Source organism: Corvus kubaryi, unplaced genomic scaffold, assembly GCF_017639235.1.
Source record: "Corvus kubaryi isolate FWS band 111438036 unplaced genomic scaffold, C.kubaryi_AGA036_p1.0 75, whole genome shotgun sequence".
NCBI classification, from domain to species: domain Eukaryota; kingdom Metazoa; phylum Chordata; class Aves; order Passeriformes; family Corvidae; genus Corvus; species Corvus kubaryi.
Window position 1 is genome coordinate 1,259,211 of NW_024582062.1, and position 21,351 is coordinate 1,280,561.

Here is a 21,351-nt window from a genome sequence, read left to right on the forward strand (position 1 = left end):
CGCCCCGCCATTCGCCGCCGGCAGAGGCAGCGGCCGCCCCCGCCCGGGCCGCGGGAGGGTCCCGGCCGCCGCTGCCCGCGCACCTGCTCCGCCTCCCGCGGAGAGTCTCGAGGCTGCGGCGGGGGTCGGCAGGAGCCGGGTCGGAGAAGTCGCCCCCTCTTCACGTCAGTACCCACCGCCCCACGGCCTCGGCGCAGCAGCGCTCGCTGCAGCGACTCTCGCCCCGGACAGATGCAGCTTCCGGGCCCTCATTCCCAAATTGGCACTGGTGAGGCGGATCGTGATATTAAGATTTTTAGCGGGTGCAGAGATATTTTTTGATAGGCCTGTAGAGCAGATGCCACAGAACATGCTGCACTTTTCTATTTAACAGTCTTCCCCTTCCTAGGCTAAAGAAATTAGGCAATTTTATTTTATAGCGCCATATTTTGGACTTGTGTTTCAAATTTCCTCATGGTTTGCAAACAAAGATGTACTACTACAATTATGTAGTAGAGTCTGCTCTATTTTTTTTAAACTTCAAATTCAGAGCCTTAATCATTAAACATTCTTAATTTTATCTTCAGAGGTTACCATAACACTGCAAGAATCCCTAGTATATATTAGTATTTAGGTCTCGTAGAATTTATTGTAGCAGGAAGATGGCACATAACTCACCAGCCACAGTAGGAATAAAAGGAATTGTGTCATTTGTCTGTAGAAAACCAGCTGTAATTCATGTGGTAGAGGGTGCAATCACATTTGGAAAAGACGCCAAAGAGCACTGTCTGAGGCAAGTAGGGTTCAGCTAGGGGACAAGCTCACATAAAGCCCGACAAGAAATTGTGACAAACTGGGAAAATCTTGCAGCACACAAGGACAGGCATGAGAGATCACTGCGCACTCTTATCACCACAGATTTCCTGCCACCTGATCTGTATTGTTCAATTTTTTGACATCAGTTTGGCCATTATATTGGTCAAGTATTCTTCATCAGTGTTTATGTAATTAAACAGCAGTTTAATTACCTGTTTACAACACTAACAGTTATTCACTCACAGCACAACATTCACAGGGTAGAAGGGGGTTTGTACTTCTCTAAATGAAAAGCGGGACTGGGTTCCTCACCTATCCTCAAATGTTGTTCTTCAAAAACCACCTCCCAAAAAGCATGTCGGCAGTCCCAGCAAAACTCTTCCCTTTGCTGTTTTGTAAGACAGGGCTCTCTGTAAGCACCTTGTTCCCAGGCTGACCCTAAGGTATATGCCTGATTCTGCCAGATTAGGTAAAACTGAGCAAGAAACTTGGCATGCACTGGCATTTTTGCACTGCTGTTTTCAGCAATTTGATACCTTTTCATCTTCTCCCATGTGAAAATGCTCATACAAGATAAACTGAACAGAGATGAGAGTCAATCCAATGTCATAGAAGTCATATTTGAGTAATGGAATAATCTCAAAAATACACCTATTTGCCCCAAACAACACATGTTCCATGCCAGACATCATTGCAGGCTTCTGTTGAGGCTACTGCAGGGTCCCCATTTTGACCTATATTCTATCCTCAGTCCTCCTGGCAGATTTGAAGCTATTTTGGTACTGGGATATCCCTCACCTGTCTGTGCTCAGCTTTTCCTTTTACCTGCCCGGATATGGAGCTCCTGGGTCTCCATCAACTCAGCGTTGCCACATGCCATTTCTCAGTGCTGATCCATATGGCTGTGGCCACAGTGGGATGCTGTGTGTCTGCACCTGGGTCTCATGCATAATATCCACAACAGTCACTTCTCCACTTGCTGCCTATTGAGAGAACAAACTGGTTTTAGAAGCCACATTCACAATGAACCGATTAAAATCATTGCTGTTGCTCTGGAAGAAAACAATCACATTCTCATTCAAAACCACAGGTTGACAGCATCCCTTTCATTTACGTGCCTCCAGTGTCACAGCCACTGGAAAGATCCTTCACGCTCTGAGCAGCAAAGGCAAAAAAAAAAAGAAGAAGAAGGAGATTTGAAACCCTAAGGATGAAGGACAGGAACAGAAGCAGGTCCAGTCAGGTGGCACAGCTGGTAAGAGAACATGAGCAGGCAGGTCTGCTGCCAGAACAGACAGGTGGAGCAAGAGACAGCAGTGCTGGGAGGAGCCATTGCCATCAGAAGTAGTTGTAGGAAAACCAGCTACTTCTCACCCAGCTTCTGGTGCTCAGGGACAGCTACGTGGGCTGGGATTAAGCCTGTCACACACCCACAATTCTTAACTGCCTGCTTTGATAAAGACCCAGGCTCAGCCACTCCTGCAGTTACCACAAGTGAGAACACAGCACAACAACCCCTGCTCCCACCAGCCTCAGTCCAACCACTACCCATGCGCTAGAGAGCTCTGCAAACACTGGGAAGATGAAAACAATACTTACAAGTCCCATTCCTTTTGTTCCACCTGGGCATGGAGAGTAGGTTATATCATTAATGCTGGCAGGCAGTCATGGCCATTTTATACAATGATTTTTCCTCATAAACATATTTGAGACATTAAGCTCATGTTTATTCCACAGTCAATTAAATAAAATTGTCTGCTCAAAACTTACACGGATTGCCTCTTACACCATTTAGCACACTTTGCCCACTTGGGGACAGTGGGACAAGTGACTCTAGTCCTTCCCAGGGTAACAACAAAGGAGAGAACAAAAGCAATTCCTGCTGTGCATTCATTTATTAGCATCCTTTGGGCTTTAGACAAAACAGAAACCACAAATCTCCTCTTCTCTGTGAGCTTGCACATAAATTGCTGTTGAAATGTAAAGTTACTCATTTACTTCGTACTAGTTTAACCCAAAAATGTTCAAAAGAGCAGGTTTTGGTGGTGAATACCTATTGCTATGAATCTGTGCTGCTCCCTCCTAATTTCTCTGGGTGCAAGATGGTTTGCATTCACTGAACACTTTTGTTAAGTCTTTCCACAAAGCAGCTTCTGACAGCATATTCATCTTTGCTCATTTACAGCTTGATGTTAGGCTCACTGTTTCATTTGCCAGCAGGCCTCATTATTTGCTTTGCTCAGATCAGACCATTCCTCTGTTTCTTGGAAACCTCTCTTACTATCCCCATAATCCTTTCCTCCGAAGCAGACATTAGCTCCAGTTGAGTGAAATTCTGTGCAAGACACCAACAGAGAGTATGTTGTTATCCGTCTTGAAGAGTGGGGTTTCTGTTCTGTGATGCTGGGTGTTCCTTTTTCTCCTTTTATCTTAAAATTAATTTGAAACATTTTCCAGTTCAGTTCAGTGGATCCACAGTGTCATTCCATGATCCATCTGGAACTGGCAGCTTCTTTTCCAAACATGACTTGATGTTTTGAGGGGGAGAGATACAAAGTCTATAGGAAACAGACTCGCCATGGACGTTGTTTGGTGCTTGGGGGCTGCTGCTTCAGAACACCCAAAGGCCACTTGGATGCTGGAGCAAAGATTAATCTACGCTCAGTGACCCAAGCAAAGAGAGGCCTGATGAGTTACCAAGTTCTTGTGTCTGCAGATGGACCTGTGCACATACTCTGCAAGCTCTCCCCCACTTCCTACAGAACAGCAGGCAGCCTGCTCCTGTACAAGCAGAGTCATGAGGGAAAGGCTACGCTGGAAGAGATCACACCAACCCCTCTTCCTTCAGGAGGACCAGGAATGTGTACATTCTGCACTGCTGTGTTTCTGTGGGAGACCGTGGGCACAGCTGCAGAGAGCTCCTCAGAGCAAACCACGCAGGCTTGTCATAGCAGTACAGCTCAGACACCTTGACACAAAAGGGCTGCCTTGCTAATATTGTAAGGAAACATCAGAAACTGTATTCCCTTCTGAAGACACAAGGAGAAGTGGAAAAGGCTCTCAAATTAAGTAACTTTTTTTTTTCTAATTTATCAGAATTCACTTCATTTAAAGTGGGGGGGGAGCTACTTAGTGTGAAGGACTTCCATTTTTCCCCTCTTGAGCTCCATGGGAAAGGAGGTGGGGTGACAAGCAGAGCAGTAAGTGAGGAAAATCCAGAGCAGCATAGGTAACAGAAGAATAATTGCCAAGCCTAGCTCCAGTCAAATTGCACAATTTCCAGGTTAGTGATGCTGTCATATACCGGACAGCTTTCATTTCCATAGCACAGAAAAGACTAAAGCTTCCCTGTGCTCAAAATGAAAACACTGAGTATTTCTTGCTCCTTGGGAGGAATACGTGATCCAGCTTAATCTGTCCTTTCTGCCCACCCCAACCTGGCAATAACACAGAAAACACTAAATACCCTTCTTTTCCTACTGTGCATTGAAATGACAAGTTAATTATTGCCCATGCACTAAAGTCTTTCAAAAGGAAAAACAAAGCAGCCTTTGCCTGGTTTGGGAGAATGAGGTTCAAGTTTGCAGGGTCGAGGGCAGGGGGTGGTGGTGGGGTTGGAAGGCCACTCCTTATTAGCTAATTATTAAGCAGAAAGGTTTGATTAAAGAAATGTCCTAGTTTTGGCCAGGGCCTTAATGTTATTCAATACCCCCTCACGCCATTGCCAGGGATGGGGAAAAGCCTTTGTCTTATACCTTTTGTTATTAATATTGTTGCTGTTACTGTTCCTTTTATCTCATTGCTGTTTCCACTAAATTGTTCTTATCTCAGCCTGTGATCTTTGCCTTTTATGCTTTCCATTGGAGGAGGAACAAGCGTCAGCATGGTTTTAGCAGGACTACTAAATTGGAGAATAGCATTCCTGAGCCACAACAAGAAAGCACTCAGAATTCATGAAAAAGTTGAGATCTCTTACCCATTTGTTTCCAGTGGTTAGCCTCACTGAAAGAGTATTTGACTGAGTCATGTATGCTGTACTAAGCCTTAGCACCACAGCTGATTTGGCAAACCCATTGCCAGTGATATTAAACAGCACATTTGCTTTTTCACCACCTTGTGCTTTCAAAGTGTTTTAGATAAATATATATTTATGTGTACACAAACACAGTGACTATCTTAAGTTCTTCAAGCTGTGTAGGATTTAGTGCCATGGATTCAAGACTTCTGTCTGACATAAAATAAATTGCCCATGAAATTTTGGGTGAGTTTTCAGAAGGGTTTAGGGGAAAAACAATCACTCATCTTACATGACTTTTTAAAACAGCTTCTTTGTTACTGTATCTGAGACCAGTGTCCTGGTCTGTAGCATCTTCCTATTCCACTTAGGCAGTCACTGTATTTTAGCAAAATCATACTTTGAGTAAGCTACAGTCAGGAACTCTTACAGTGGAGATCCAAACATCTCAGCTCATGTCTAGAGAACAAGGTGTCAGCACCTGCATTTTCTCCACTTGTACACAGACATGACTCCAGATATTTCCATGCACACAAAACCAGCCCACTGATTTTTCACAGTACTTTGGCAAGGGGAGAGGGAAGGAAGGTCAGCCTTGAATCAGTCAGACAGTTGAACTAGATGATAGTTGGAGGTCCCTTCATACTGAACTATTTTATTTTGTTCCCCAATATTTTTCTTGAGAACTAGACAGCAGCATGATTACTTAAGAATCTAGGAGTAAAGCCCTGTGCACTTGCTAGCAAGCATCAGGCCCACCTCTTTTAAACAGTCTTTTTTCCAAGCAAGGTTGGAATTACTCCAAATTTTCCTATAATCCCTCAGAAAGCTTGATGCAACTCTTTCTTTTATGCAGTAAATTCCTCATTCTGTCCAGTGCAGTTAACAAAAAGTCACATTATTGATCATCTTCCTTCTTTTGCACTATAATAATTTAAAACAGATCAACTCTCGACCACCTGTAAGTTTGCAAATCGGGGACCAAGACATTTCTTCAATGGCAAGTTCATAACAGTCTTACAATTACTTAAAATTAGTTCAGCTAATGACAAAAATTGCTAGAGTTAGAATCATGGAATATCTCAAGCTGGAACTGACCTATAATGATGATCAAGTCCAGCTCCCTGCTCATCACAGGTCCTCCTAAAACTAAACCATATAACAAGACATTCCTTGAACTCTGACAGGCTTGGTGCCATGCTGACTTTCCTGGGGAGCCTGTTCTGGTGACTGATCATCCTCTCAGTGAAGAACCTTCTCCTAATGTGCAACCTGAACTTCCCCTGGCTCAGCTTCATTTCATGACCTCGTGTCCTGTTGCTGGTTACCACTGGAGTTACACAGATGAATACAGGTGTTCACCATACAGGCTGACACATCCTCTAAATCCCAACTGCTCCTTTTGCAGTCCACTTTTCCAGATCATTTCTAGAGCCAATCCCAGCTTGCCTTCTTCCCTTGAACTCTCCCTGTACATCTGTTCCAGGCATATGAGAGCTTTTGCTCCATTGTTAAATCCAAATGAAACTCTGCTTTCCACAACACTTACACTACCAGTTAAAGAAGAAAATTTATATTTCTGTAAATGCCCAGTCATGCCAATAAGGTCTATGGCCTATAGTATTGAACACAATGTAAATACAGAGTAGGACAGAAAAAAAGAAGCAAGTTCAAACAAGGTGAGGTGCATTTCAATTATATGTTCTTAATGCTTCTATGGTAAGATGAGCTTACCACGTAAATTACACCGCCCCAGCATCCCTTACCTGCCAACTGAGTAGGCGTAAAGAAGTTGGTGGGCAGTTAATACACTGTAAGAACATAAAGAAATCTTGTATGTGCCAGTCCGAACACCACCTCCATATCTGGCCCTCAGCACATTGTCATATGAGTTCAATAGCCCAGATAAATCAGTTCCTGAACCGAACTCCTACGCTGGCTATATTAATGGATTCAATTAAGCATTTAAAAAGGCACTTGAATTTTTACTTAGGAAAAGGAAAAACACAACCAAAAACCCCATACCTAAAGCACCACCAGAAATAAGAACCAGCATTTTGCTGCAGAATGAAAAGCAATGCTAACAGCATTGACCTATTTTCATTAAAATTGAGTTCTCAATTCATTGAGAAAATAAATTCAGCATAGTGAATTACTACAGAAGATATGAACATGAGTCTTTAATATTCAGGAAAATTTCATTAATGCCACACTTCACCTAAACCATTCAAGTGTTGCACAGGGACAGCCAAATAGTCTTTCTTCCAGTGGTTTGTACTTGATTTGACTCACGTTTCAGCTCAGACATTTCCACAACAGCGGTACATACACATTCACTCCTTTGCTGCCCGGAGCTCTCTGCAGACTGCTCAACAAACACTTCTGTTTGCTTCTGCAGAACAACCTAGTGCTGCCCTCAGAATAATAGCAGGACGTTTATCCAGCTCCTGCCCTCACCAACCACCCCTTCAATGGCTGGTCTCCCACCGGCAAGGAAAACCCAACACAGTTCAGAGAATTAGTCACTAGAGGGCACTTAGAGAATCCAGAAGATTGAGAATGTGCTTGGGATCAGAAGGCCATGACAGTTTTAAGAATACAAATGACGAGATTTGCATTTACTTCCTAAGAAAACTCCTGCAACCAATATTTTAAGATACAAAACTCGGGAAATAATTATATTGCAGATTATGATCTTTATCATATTTTAGTTTTCCATCAACTGAATGAAAGCAGGCTGGGTAAAAACTCTCCTCTGAGGCAACACATAGAGTAGGCTACGTTGGCCATGCACTTCTGGACAGATGTTGAACAAAAGTGTTAATTGCTGGCATGTAAGATAGGAATCACGTAAGGTATTGGCTGTTGCTGCTGGGTACAGCTTCAGGGAAAGAGGTGCAGGAACACACAAACCAGTGTGGCAAACTCACTGAAATACAGCATTTCATTTCACTGCAGTGTCTCAAACTGACTATGCATTTCACAAGAGACAAGGATGTGATTATGCCCCAGAGGCCTTGCAGATTTTATTCTGGATGTGACAAACTGCTGAAAGGTGACAAGTGCTGTGTCAGGAAAGCAGAAGCAAGAATCCTGGATGGTGGAACTTGCAGTCACCTCGAGCAGGCACAGGCTGTTTATATTTGGGCTCTAAACTTAATTCGCATTTAAAGACAGAGCATAAATTAAGACTGCTCTCATCCCTGCTGCGTTACCTGAACAGCTCAATTCTTTGCTTCTTGTATTAATTGTAAGCTGCAGCTTTCAGCCAGTACATCCTGTCTTTAGTAAAATTAAAATTTTCTTGGCTACCAAGAATCTTATTTCTGTATACTTCTGATCTTCTGCTGGAGAAAGAAAGCAGAATTCATGATCAGTGAGCTCTGCAAAACCTCAGATCATTGCTTTTGTGAAGGCCAAGTGCAGGGCAGCACAAGGAAGGGTTGGGCCACTTCTGTGCCAAGGGCTGACAGGAAGAGGTGGTGAGATGAGCACAGGTCACAGCACCTGGCCGTGGGCAAGGGTGGTGAATGGTGACCCTGGCAGGTCTGTCACACACTGTCAAAGCACTGCTACACTGGGCTGTGTTCTCTAGCAGGCGCTTGGGCTGGCTCAGTGCCCAGACAAAGATGGGGCACCCAGAGCTCACAAAATAAAGCAGAATGGCACAGAGTGGTACTTGGTGGACACTGCAGGAAGACTGAAGGTGTGCCTGCCTCTTGCTAAGTATTCATTAAAACTTTGATTTATAAATTGGCTCTGTACCTTGTCTAAATTGACTTTGGAAGCCTACGGGAAATACTGCCCCACTTCCCTGTGTTTGCCACAGGGGAAATGAGAAACCACTGGGTCCCTGGGGCTAATAACTTTCTTCAAAACCCAGCACTGCTCTGTTTCTGACTCAGCGCAGCGTTCAATTTTCTGCTGAGATTGTATCTATATCGCATTACAGGATGAGTTGCAATAGCACCTGATGTTAATTGCAGTGCACAGACTGCTCCCTTCTCTCCTTTACACCAGTTATCAAGAAAAACCAGAAAGTCCACTTCTGCTGGTTTTAATTTAGCCTCTTCCATCCATACAGAGTGCCTGTCAGACAGGAGAGGCAGGGGCTGTCATCCTCTTTCTGCCTGAAAATACCTAATAACAAGGTAGAGACTAGCTGGATGTCTACATGTAGATATCTACATTCCATCCCAAACAATCAGATACCTTAGGGAGGCAGAGATGTTGGGATGCATGACAGCCACTCAGTGTGAACAGATACAGACAGGTACCATAATATTCCTGGATTGCTCCAAAGCCAGACATCCTTCCTTGCCTCTTGCATCCACTGAAAGCAGAGAAAAGACAGAGATGAAGTAACAGAAAAAGGACATCCCCACGCTGGTCTCGAAGCTTGTCAGTCTCTTTCAGGGCCTATGCCTGCCTAAAACACCAAAGCAGCCCTCAAACGCACCAGAATACAAACCACAGAAACAAGAAGGGGCATCCTGACTGGACAAGTGCATATGGCTCAGCAAATTGTCCTGTGGGAACTAAATTTGAGAACATTTGCTGGGTCATGAGTAAAATTTACCTTTTCCTGGAACATAGTAAAAGGGATGAGGGGGTTTAACATCTTATCATTTTTTTGTTTCCCTCCTAAATGTCCACCTCTGACAGTGGCATTCCAGTACTCACCATGTATCATATGATGCTTGTTTCTGACAAGTCATTTGCTAGCCTGTCATTTGCCAGCCTATCATTTCCCACTCCCCTTCTGCCAGTAGCAACCAGGATTTCTGTCATTTTCAAGTGTTAACCAGCACTGGTAGCCACCACTTCCTTGGCATCATACGTACACAGAAGAATGATAGGGATTTGTATCATGTGCCACACTTTCGGTGCACATTGAATGAACAGCATTAGAAGAAAATTAATTAATTAATTGGTCTACTGGAAAGCAATGCCTCTGGGACTAGCACTGGGGGCTTTGGATATTTTTGAGTGAGATCCTTCAAGCCCAGCCTCCCACTAAAACAGCAGGAGGGCAGCCACAGTAGATCAGGTAGCAGTGCTGTTTCCAACAGTGGACAGTGGTTGCTGCTGCTCACAAGTCTGCCTTTTACTTCTACTGGTGTAAATAACCTATTCACGTTGCCATGCAATTTGTTGAGCGTTTTCAGCTGAGTCAAAGTGCTGTAATCATCTCCTCTCTTCTGATTTCTCACCTTTTTAGTTAAAGGCCATTTCCCTGTTCGGCAGCCCATTGTTTTCTATTCTTTCCCCATCAGCAGTAACAAAATTACTCTGACTAGAGTCCAACTTGCAACATGATGTTTCCAACCTGGAGTTGCTCTGGGATTTACCTTCATTCTCTTAGGACAGAGGAGGTTAAAAAAAAAATAAGAGAGGAACAGAACATTCCGTCAGATAAACATTTGCTAATGCTCTTGAGCAAGAGAAATAGAACAGGTAGCAAACAGATTAACTATCTGCTACAGCAAATAAACAGCAGCAAAGGTGCCCTGGACACTTTTTGTATGGTATTTCTGCATTGAGTCTGATACTCTAATATATTAATTGATCTCTCCAATAAGAGTCATGACCTTTATATACAAAATTAGAGGTCCAACCTCAAAGTAATATAATTAATCTCCTGCCTGGTATAATAAAAAAAGGCTTGCTGTTAGTTTGACTTCCTTACCTTTTTCTTCCCCTCTCCCATGAGGAATAAGTGATTTTTGCAGGTACACAGTTACTCAGTCCATCAGTAAAATTATCATCTCTTTGGGTGTAGGACTAGCAGAGCTTGCTGAACTCTCAGACAGCACAGTCATCTTCCATATGTGTTCTCTTTTCCTGTTTGACTAACACATGATTCCACAGACCCGTGCATGTCTACTGCTTCCCTCCGTAGCTTATTGCATCAATTGATCTTCTCTAGCTCTGAAAAACTCATATTTGTCCTGGGAACCTTGTGCATCCATTTTCCTCAACAGAAGAGATGACCAGGGCTAGTCTCTCCCTCAGCTTTAAAGCATACTGGACAACACTGAGCCTGGATCTCTCCTCAGAATTAATTTCTCTTGAGAATTTCAAGAGGGCAAAAGCATGAAGATGCTGTGGACAGCTGCAGTTTTTACCATTGTCAATTTTGTAGCTAAAACAACAATCTGTGTACTGGTAGCTCTGTGCAGGAAGGGGGATCTAGAATTCTGATGTGCTTTTATTACATGTATCACTCCCAGAATTGCCAAGCTGGACAGCTGGCATAGCCAAACATCACATCAGTATTCTCAGAAAACTGATGCACCTTAGATTGCCTCTACTTGTCACACCAACTGGATCTTCACCAAGACAATCATTGTCTTTGTTACTCTTCTCCAAAATGGAATTTTCTTCCCTTTGCAACTCTCTATAAACTCATCAGCACTTGGACACTGTCTAACTTTGCTCACCCCTTCATGGATACTTACATGTGGAACACACCCAACTGGAAAGAAAGGGTTTATTACATGTTTGTTATCTCAGCCACTGCTACAAACTCCTGATAGGAGACTCCATAGAAAGCAGGAGTTGGGAAGGGAGGTTCTATTAAATGGACTGTCCACAATCCCAGAGTCTCCTCAGAAACCCCAACTGTCACCTTCTTCTGTGGTCAGTTGACAAAAGTCACGGATGTCATGTCCTCTAAAGCATAAGTCAGAACAGCTGCTTTCCTCTTTGTTTTGCACAGAGTGCACCTGAGTAGCAACACACACATTACATAATAGTAAGTCAGAAACTGAAAGGAGCCAGATTGCTAAACCCTTCTATGCGGATGAGATTTTTTATTTCCATCACCTGATAATTTAATTGCTCAATTAACTCTGCCTGAATGCCTTGGCTGTGGAAGAGGAATGTTCCCTTGCAGGTCATGGTAAACCAGACAGGAGGCAAGTAAGCAATGCAAACGTAAATGATTCCTCTACAGCAAACCAAGTGCATCATCCAATTGTGTTTTCTCTCCTGCTCTGCTCCTTGGTCCTCGTGTTTTAGAGACAGAACAGGCACCAGACAAATAAAAGACCATAAAACTCTGGTCAAAAGCCAGTATCACAGGCCTCGCCAACATGTTTTAAATCCAAAACTTTCTTAGCCAACCCAAACCTAGCTTGGACACTTCTTTTTGCATTTCTGAAATTCCATAATAAGCCTAATTCAGGTAGCAGGGTAATCTCCTCCTTGAGGAGGACTTTGAAACATCTGCTGCATCACTGAAAATGATATTCTTGTTTTTCTTTACCCAAGAAGCAAGTGGAAAGGATACCACTGAAGTGGCACTTCTTGACCATCCTGGGGCAGACCAGGACTGACTGAAGGCCTGTGGATGTAATCCTTGTGCATCAGCAGACCACACCTCAGAGGGCTTCGGTTCTGATGAACATGAATGAACGGCCCATAGCCATTATTGCAGCAGCCTACACATAACTTAATTGTGCCTTCTTTCATAAATACAGCAGTTAAGTTCATAAACCTGTGTCTCTGCTGCTCATGTCAAAACCTGAGTGCTCCTGTACAATTTATTAAATCATGTTAGATTATTTATTTATATTATTTCTCATTTATAAATTAGTGGGCAAAAATTTCTATTAAAAATAATTTCAAATTGCTTAGGGATATAGGAGAGTCTATATCACCTGAGACTTTTAAGATAGTCTGCCAGGATGCTTGAGAGCATGTTAATGTTATTAGATCCTGCCTTGGGCCAAGGAGATAACACAGAGGAACTCTGTGACCTTGCAAGATCTTTTCTAGCTATTCCTGGAACCATTCAATGCAAATGGCCTGGAAAAGCAGCAAACTAAAATCTGGTAAAAGAGACACTTCTGCTCTAGGTTGTCTGGAAGAAAAAAAAAGGCAAAGAGGCTGGAAAAGTCTACATCTAACAAAGTAATGAAAGAGAAAAGAGTTTACAATTGAAATCAGTGAGTACTAAAGGGAAAAACATCCTCTGCTACATGATTCCTACTTAAGGTCTTCTCATGAACACCATCATTAAATCCCTACCCATATTATAATTTTAAACAGCTCCTTCAACCTCCATTTGTGAACTTCCCCCTGGTAGTGCTCCTTTCCATCCTCATGAGAGCTCACATTAAGTCATTCCACAATGAGCCTTTCCTAAATTCCTCCCTGAAGCCACCTCTAAAACATGTAGGGGTGAAACAGAATTTACTTGGCAGATTACTGACCCCCTTTTGCTTGTATTTAGGATGCAGAGTCTCCTGAATTCTTGGTCATTAGAAATCATCAGCCTGTTGATTCTACAAGTACTCACCATGCTAGAAAATCCTGTTTCTGCCTCATGCCATGCAAAGCCTGACTGGATGTTACTTTGACCTGAAAAACAAGAAACTAGGTAGGTTTGTAGCCAAACCTTGAGCTGCTGACTATATCTGTGTCAGGAAAAGGTGCATCTCTAGCAATGACAAATTATATCTAGAATATGTCTTTTCTTAGACAGATCCCATAAATCAGGGCAGTTCAAAAGAATTTAATTAGAAAACATTTGTCCCAAATGTCATAATGACAATCTTGGAAATTCAAGATTAATGAAAGCGAGAAAGAAGCTAAAAATAGCAGCAACTATGCGTAAGCAGCTTGGGAAACAGATAACAGAAGTAAGAGGCAATGAGGAACTGGAAAAGAAACTCAAACCAAAACAACCCTCTACCTTTCAGCAGACAAAGACAATCAGAAGTGTACATTAGTATAAAAACAAATGCATCAATCTATGAAAACACCTGTAATAATCAGATTGTCCATTATGACATTCACAGGGTAAAATCTGTCAACAGTAATACAGAAAAGGTAGGTATCTCTCATAATTATTTCTTTTCTGGAATGCAAGATGGTGCATGTCGTATCATATATCATATCATACATCATAGCTTAAAACAAAGTCAGTGATATTTAAATAATACTGAAAGTGAGGTATTATTGAATCAGCATCCTGGAGCCCTACGAGATGTCTGAAGATCTCATTGCCAATGCTTATTTTCTGCAAGTCATTGAAAAATAAGGAAGTTTCATAGGTCAGAGAGAAAAACTAATCTTTAGAAGTACAAACAGGACAATCCAGGACTAAGACCTCTCTCAAGTATTTGGAGACAATAGCCAAGAAATAACTAAAATAACTCTAAATCTGCATCTTGGAAAACTATATTAAAAAACAGGAATAAGTTTAAGTGTCATAAAGAAATTGAGAGGCTTTGCAAGGAGAGACAAGAGACCAAAAAAAAAAAAAGTTACTTATGGCTTCTGACTAGAACTTCTCTGCTAGTAAACAAAATCTTGGGACATCAATAGTGACAGAACTCCAAGTAAAAGGAATTTTACTTTCAAAATGTTTGGATTAAGGAAATGCAATTGTAGCTTAATCTGTTTGGGATACCATCAGAAAACTGCCTTTAAGATTATAAATTTGCCTTTTTACTCCACCTAACTTACGGAAAAGAACATTTCAGTATGAAGATAGAACATTCTGGAAGAACTTGATGATTGTTACTTTACATATGAAAAGTGTTTCTATTCCATTCTTTGAGATTTTATCATGCAAATCATGCAGAAATGGGTGACTGAACATTCCAAAAGACTTAAGGTAACTTTTACTCTGTTTGCTTAAGCAAATACTCTGATACCTGTCACCAGTTCAAATTTAATCTTGTCCCAAGGCTAGAAAACAGGTCACAGTAAGTTATGTTTGCCTTTTTGTTGTGAAACTTCAATGCATTTTCATACCAAGGACACATGAAATAACTTCTAGGCCAGCTGACTTCACTGGTACCTCTTGACTGCTACAGGATTCTAAAATATTTGCCTTTTTTTGAAGAATGCAAGCACTGAAGGATAATTTGGTCCTTTAATTGTTACATTACCTAGGGACAATTTTTCTAAATGAGCCTGAAAGAAGTGCCAAGTTTTAATTTCACTATTACATGCAAACCTGAACCAGAGCTTCACAGAAAGCCCTACCGTTCTGGTGTTTGAGATCTAAAAGCACTCTAGGTTTTACTTTGTGTTGGAAGCTCATCAGGTTTCAAGCACATTTCCACATTTATAATGCAGTTGTGCAGACCCAACACAAATGAATAGGCAGGAAGGCACAGGAAACCAGAGCACTACCAATTACCTGCAACTGAATAATGTTTCTCAGAGAGACAATCACAGAATCCATTAGGTTGGAAAAGACCTTTGAGGTCATCGAGCCCAGCCTGTGACCCAACACCACCTTGTCAACCGGACCATGGCACTGAGAGTCACATCCAGGCTCTCATCAAACACCTCCAGGGACAGGGACTCCACCACCTCCCTGGGCAGCCCATTCCAATGCCCAGTCACCCTTTGTGAAGAACTTCTTCCTAATGTCCAGCCTAAACCTCCCCTGGTACAGCTTAAGGCTGTGTCTTGTCCTGTCGCTGTGTCCTGGGAGCAGAGCCCGACCCCCAGCTGGCTGTCCCCTCCTGTCAGGGAGTTGTACAGAGTGATGAGGGCTCCCCTGAGCCTCCCTCCTTCCAGGCTCAACAGCCCCAGCTCCCTCAGCTGCTCCTCACAGCACTTGTGTTCCAGACCCCTCACCAGCCTTGTTGCCCTTCTCTGGACACACTCCAGCCCCTCAACATCTGCCATGAACTGGGGGTGCAGAACTGGACACAGCACTCGAGGTGCGGCCCCAGCAGTGCCGAGTGCAGGGGACTGGCCTGGTGCTGCTGGCCGCACTGTTCCTGTCACCAGAGGCCGGCGAAAGGCAGACAGCCGCTTTTGGAGCCGTGTGCTGCCTGTGAGCTTTCACTCCAGACTGCAGCGGCCACCGCTGCCCTGCTGCCGGCTCAGGGTGACTCAGGCAGGAGCAGCACTGCCAGCCCGGCCCTCCCGGTTCTGCAGCTTTGTGACTCAGGCTCGCACTCCCCGCTCCCGGTGGGCACCGCGGGCCATCCCCCCGAGCCCTGGGACGTGCTGCTCCACAGCCCTCTCCTTGCTTTCAAAGCAAATCTCCTGCCCAGAGCGCCTCGGGAAAATCTCCCTTTCAGCATTAACAACGAAGAATTACTTAACAAAGCAGAGCGAGGAAGTGCATTAACAATATCTTCTGCTTTGGATCCGGAAGAGCGGAGTGCATCTGCTGACTAACAGTGGGGATGGGGTGGGAAGGCAGCTGGCTTCTCTGCGAGGGAGGAGACAGTTCCTGAGTGATGCTCTGGGCAGTACAGGAAAAGCTGTCATCTTCAACAGCAGCGCCTTGCCTGTCAGGGATCTAACACCCACTGCTTCCACAGCTCCTTTCCCTCCTGGCTAGAATGCATGTTTAATATGATGAGACTGGAACACTAAACAGGAATTAAACTGCAGCTACAGCTCTCCATTTGGCTAAAAGTGTTAAATACCAATGGAAAAAAATTATAATATTTGTGTAACCCTGAGAAGGAAGACCCCAAATACATAAGTTCATTTATAATAGAGTAACCTTCTGTGAAAAGTGAATGAAAATGGCCCTGATATGCCCTTTCCCGAGATCCACACGCTGTCCAGAGAGCAGAATGTTATAAAAGACCACCGGGATCCACACACGTTCACAGGCTCACTGGCACCTCAGCCCTTTGCTAGCAGAGGACAGGAGAAGTGCAGCCTCCCAGGAAAAGGCATGGATGTGGACAGGATGGGAGACAGCCACTCCAACACTGATTGAATTTCCTGAAGAAACTTTTGGAGAGTGAAGGGCTCCCTCTTGGGGAGGGGGGGCACAGGGATATCTGTTTCTACGTCTTTATAAACAGGTTCCTTTTATTTGGAAAGTACAGCCAGTAAAATACTTACACAGTGAAGATTCATGGATCTCTCCAGGTTTTTTGGGGTCAAAGTCATGCAAATGCCCAGCAGCAGAACCTCCCAACACTATCAACAACTGCAAAAAATGTTAATTTTGTTTCAATTATCTTCTGTAAGGGTAGACATGACCAGCCAAGACTACTCCATTTTATCTACCTCCTTATGATCAAAATTTTTTGTCAGCTGCTATTCAAGTGCTCCACAAGTCTTCAAACACCATACACCCTTCACCTCATGCCTCAATTACATGCATCCTCACCACAAAACAGAGTGACTCAAAGTCTGCCCACACAGATGGTGGCCTAGACAGCTGCTGATCAGGATGTGGAGGATTCAGCCACATCCTGAAAATGGAAGAGGCCACAAAGTAGGACAGACAGGATGGCACTGACAGGCGTGTGAGTCAGAACACAAGGGAGAAATGAAGATACTGTTGACAGCATGATGAGCCTGCAGGCAACAGGGAGCCTAATTTCTAGACACATACAGAATGGTGAATCAAGATAAAACCCCTCTGCAGCAGATGCTGTAACATTCTCTCAGGACATGTTCCTGAGCACAGAGTCTCACTGGGATGTATTTATACCACTGTCAGGACCAGTGTGAACAGCTCTTTAAGACCACCATACAGGAGAGAAGGCTTCAGAGGATCTTTTGTGATTATTAGTTATGTTAGAACAGACTGGACCTTTGTCTCTCTGTTAACTTTTTGAGTCAACTCCATGGGTCACCAGCCAGAAAACCCAACGTGAAGTGCAGTCTGGTGTTTTGTTAATAATATACTCTGTGTTTGTTCATGTTCTTTAATCACATGGTTTTTGCTCGGTGGAACATCCTGTCTCTCTGGCCTAAGCCAGTTCAGAAGTAAAGATGCTTTGGACTGAATCCAGACAACACATACATTTTTTGTCTTGCTCTGGAAACCCTATGTCAATTTAAATCCATTCAATAGAGTTTGTATTACTGTATTTGCCTGAAGAATAAAAGGAACATGTTTACAAGACATAGAAACAGATAGCCCTGTGCCCACCCCTTGAGGAAACCCTTCAATCTCCAAAACCAAAAGGCTAACATACCAATAAATTTATTAAAATCAACTGCTCATAACAAATTATTCATCTATTGCTACTGCTACATTTCTAATATAACAGCAAATGTGGTAACTTGTTTTTCCGTATTTTCACGCTAAGGTCACAGCATTAATATTTCATACTAAAGTGCTGGGTTTGTCTGGTTTTGTGCAGAAGGTTTTGGGGGTTTGGGCATGTTGAATTAATCTCTAGAACTTGTATTTTGTTTCTACTTCTGAGTATTAGTTAAACCACCAAATATGGCTCCAAATCACTGCCACTGCTGTGAGCAGAACATATTGTACATAAACTTACCACTGAACTGCTGACATCACAGATCCCTGGATAACTGACAGAACCTCTGGGTTCTACCACTGCTGCCTCCTGAACTCTGCATAAACTGGACAGTATGCACAATACTGACTGCAGAATAGTCCCAGTGCAGCAAATCCTCTTTCAAGTCCCATCTGACTCATGCTTTCACAAGTTGGGTAACAGGTTTTTATTCAGCCACCTTGATTTCCACCATGTCACTCAGAGTTTACAGAGCACCTCAGTGCTTCACCTTCTGCCCTATTTGTGTAATATCCAATGGATAAACTACTGAAACTGTGTCAGCACATTCAGGGGGACAGGATACACAGAAGATACACTCATACCAACCAGTACAACAAAAAAAGCCCCTCAAGATTTCCAGATCCCAAAAATATGAATGAACTGTGTAACTCAAAAGCTATACTAATGTGGAGTTACATTTTATAATAAGAACCAGCAAATAAGTGTATTTCAGAAATGCCATTTCAAACCAATTCTATTATGCACATATTATTTGTAACAAAAAAATATTGTAATGTAAAGGAACTGACCATCAGGAATTTGCAATAAAACATTTTACATGGACATTTTAGTCTGAAGAGATCTATTCTGAAACTAAGCAAATAAATTAACCAATAATTAGCAAAATCACTGCAAAACAATTTATCCATTCCAAGAATGTTTAGCCATGTTCCCCACCGAGTGTTTGATTCTTGCCTTGCAGGCAACATTCAAGTTCATCTTCACTGTGGAACAGGTACAAGTGTGCCCTTGCTATTAACTCTCACGTTGGATATTAGCCATAAAATGGCATAGCTACTTATTGCTAGAGATTCACTATTAAATGGGATTTGTGGGTTTAATCTTTCATCATAAAATAGATTAAATCTGCATCTTTGTAGAAGTATGAGCATATAATCCTAATAAGAGACTACTTGTCCTACATAAAAGTAATCAAATATTTGATTACTGGCTTTCTAAGCAACAATTTTTGCATTTCTGGGGGGAGACAGTATTTCTTACAAATATTTTTAAAAGTTAATGCTAATTAACACACACTGCATATCCAGTAAGAATGCTGGTCAAATGCTGGGGTAATAATGAAAGGGGATCTGCTTGACTGCAGTGTCACTTTGGTGACATCAACTTCATATGGAAATAACAAAAGTATTTTATATATCCCAAAATTTTGCACTTGGGATGAACATGAATCAAACTATATTATTTGGAGCCAAATGAATGTGAATGAATGCTGTTCAAAGTGACACAACTGGATGTGACCCTGAGACACACTCTTGTTACTTGTGTGTGTGTGTGTTTGCAAACTGAACTCATGAAGCACATTAAGTTATTTCTAATTTTATGTTCTTTTTTTTAGCTACAGAGAGAGAGGCATATACTAGAACCAGCTACTAAGAGTGGGCATCTCTCCTGACCACCTAATTTTGTTCTGCTAATGCTACACTTGTGTCACTTTGATTTTGTAAACTGACTTCTACCTGGTCTGTCCTTGCAGGAAAAGGATGCTCTTTTAAACAAGGAGGAAATATTGAATACACACCATGCAGCCTGTTATGCTGCCATTTTCATAGAAAACAGAGTTTGCTGATCTTTCAGAGAAAGCAGCTCTGGGAGTAGCTGAATTAGTGGAACCCAAATTTAAATGGATTTTGCAGCTCCTGCCTGATCTACAGTTCTCTGCTGTCCTCAACTCATGTCAATAAAATTCTCCTCCACTTCCTGTCACAACAGACCCCAGTGTAATAACACACCAGCTACCACACCTGCTCAGAAACCAGCTGACAAAAAGGCTGGAGAGACAAACTTGACAAAGTTTGATTCAGAGCATTCTTGCACAACAGCTCCATCTTCCAAAAGGTATATGAAAATAAGAATATCTAAGACTACATTACTTCTTAATTTGCCAGAAATTTTAATAGATGGGACTGTACTCATCCTCACCAAATACTCAAATACCCATCTAAAAGGCAGTTTTGACAAACAAGAACACAAGATCCTGACACTCAAATATCTTACTTTGTCATTAACCTTATTTTCCCAATAAATGCTCTTAACACAGGAAGTAAATAGAACTATTACACCTTAATCACTAATTATTAGGCAAATATTAGGACATGCAGAAATATTAAATAGGTGGTCTGAGAACTCAGGACTTTTTAAAGGAACACTATTCACTGAGGAAAAAAATTTACTTCATACAACCTGAGTTCTCATTTCTAGTAAAAATCTTCTCCTGCTAACAAGAGAAAACTGAAACTAACATCCCCTTCCTTTCTCCCTTGGCATCCTGTAATTTCATTTCATGAAAATCCAGGTAGCACTGACATATATGTACACCTTTGAAGAGTAAAAGACCAGTATAAAGCCCACTCCCAAAAACTCAGTGTTTCCCTCAAAGCCTAAGCAACAGTTAGTCACTTTTTTAAACAGTTAGTTTAGTTACTAACTAGACCTTTCAGTCTGTATCGGGTTTTAAGTCGTTACATCCAGTGTGATAGACGCTGTCCATCCAGGGCCTGTGTGACGGCAGCTGCTGTGAAAATTTCATGACAGTAAACCCAACTGAAGAAATAACAGCACAATACTCTTGTCCATAAGAGTATTTTTTAGGCTTGCATAAAACCTCCTGTAGCATGTTTAAATTGCTATTCTCTTTTACAACTGTGGGAGACAGAACAAAGAAATGGCTTCAGTCAGAATTCCACAAAAAGCGGAGCAGAGCTCCTCGGGCAGTACAGAGCAGATGTTTCTGGCAAGAAGCTGGATATACATAGTGATGGTTGAATTGCTGAAGACTGGGAAAAGGCAGGAGTAAAAAATTAACCTGAGGTTTCTGGGTTTGTACATCCCTTCTGTCCTCTCCAGGAGAAGCAGTGCAGGAGAGGACAGGCCCTCTGTCATTTCCTTCCCACCTCTACACAGTTCTGCGACCCAAACCCCCTTCCCCTGCAGTGACTCTGTACAGGGTTCTTGTGCAGGCAAGACCTTTATCTGCCTCTTGTCCTGCCTCAGTGTTTTGAGATTCCAAAAGGTTTCTGCACCTTCACTTGAAATGCTACACACATCAAACTTCTACAGAGATGACTTTTTAAAGTAACAAAACTTGTTGGGCAGGTGGATCTTGAAAAAGAAAATCATTAGAATTTAAATCTGGAGAAGACTAATGGGATACTCTGCTGTGATCTGACACCACAAACACCTAAAGTTTTACACAGTCACTTCTGAAGGCAAGGAGCAAGTGTGAGCTGGATAAAATTCTCAGGAAGAAGCCCAGACAGCGTT

The 21,351-nt window shown here is 42.4% G+C and overlaps 1 protein-coding gene across 10 annotated transcripts in view; it reads right to left on the reverse strand.

Annotated features, from left to right (window-relative positions):
• SLC45A1 (solute carrier family 45 member 1) overlaps positions 1–17,328 on the reverse strand; it is a 33,914-nt gene extending 16,586 nt beyond the window's left edge. For 8 of the 10 annotated variants that reach the window (XR_006020191.1, XM_042051336.1, XM_042051332.1 and 5 more), the window contains exons 1-4: positions 13,116–15,303; positions 10,024–10,170; positions 9,023–9,143; positions 1,594–1,778 (exon numbers count right to left, since the gene is read on the reverse strand). The gene's annotated coding sequence lies outside the window, so the exon portion shown is untranslated. Of the gene's footprint in view, positions 1–83; positions 171–1,593; positions 1,779–9,022; positions 9,144–10,023; positions 10,171–13,115; positions 15,304–16,651 lie in introns of those variants that run through there. The other 2 variants (XM_042051325.1, XM_042051327.1) reach the window with 2 other exon arrangements.
• Positions 17,329–21,351: the final 4,023 nt, after the last annotated feature.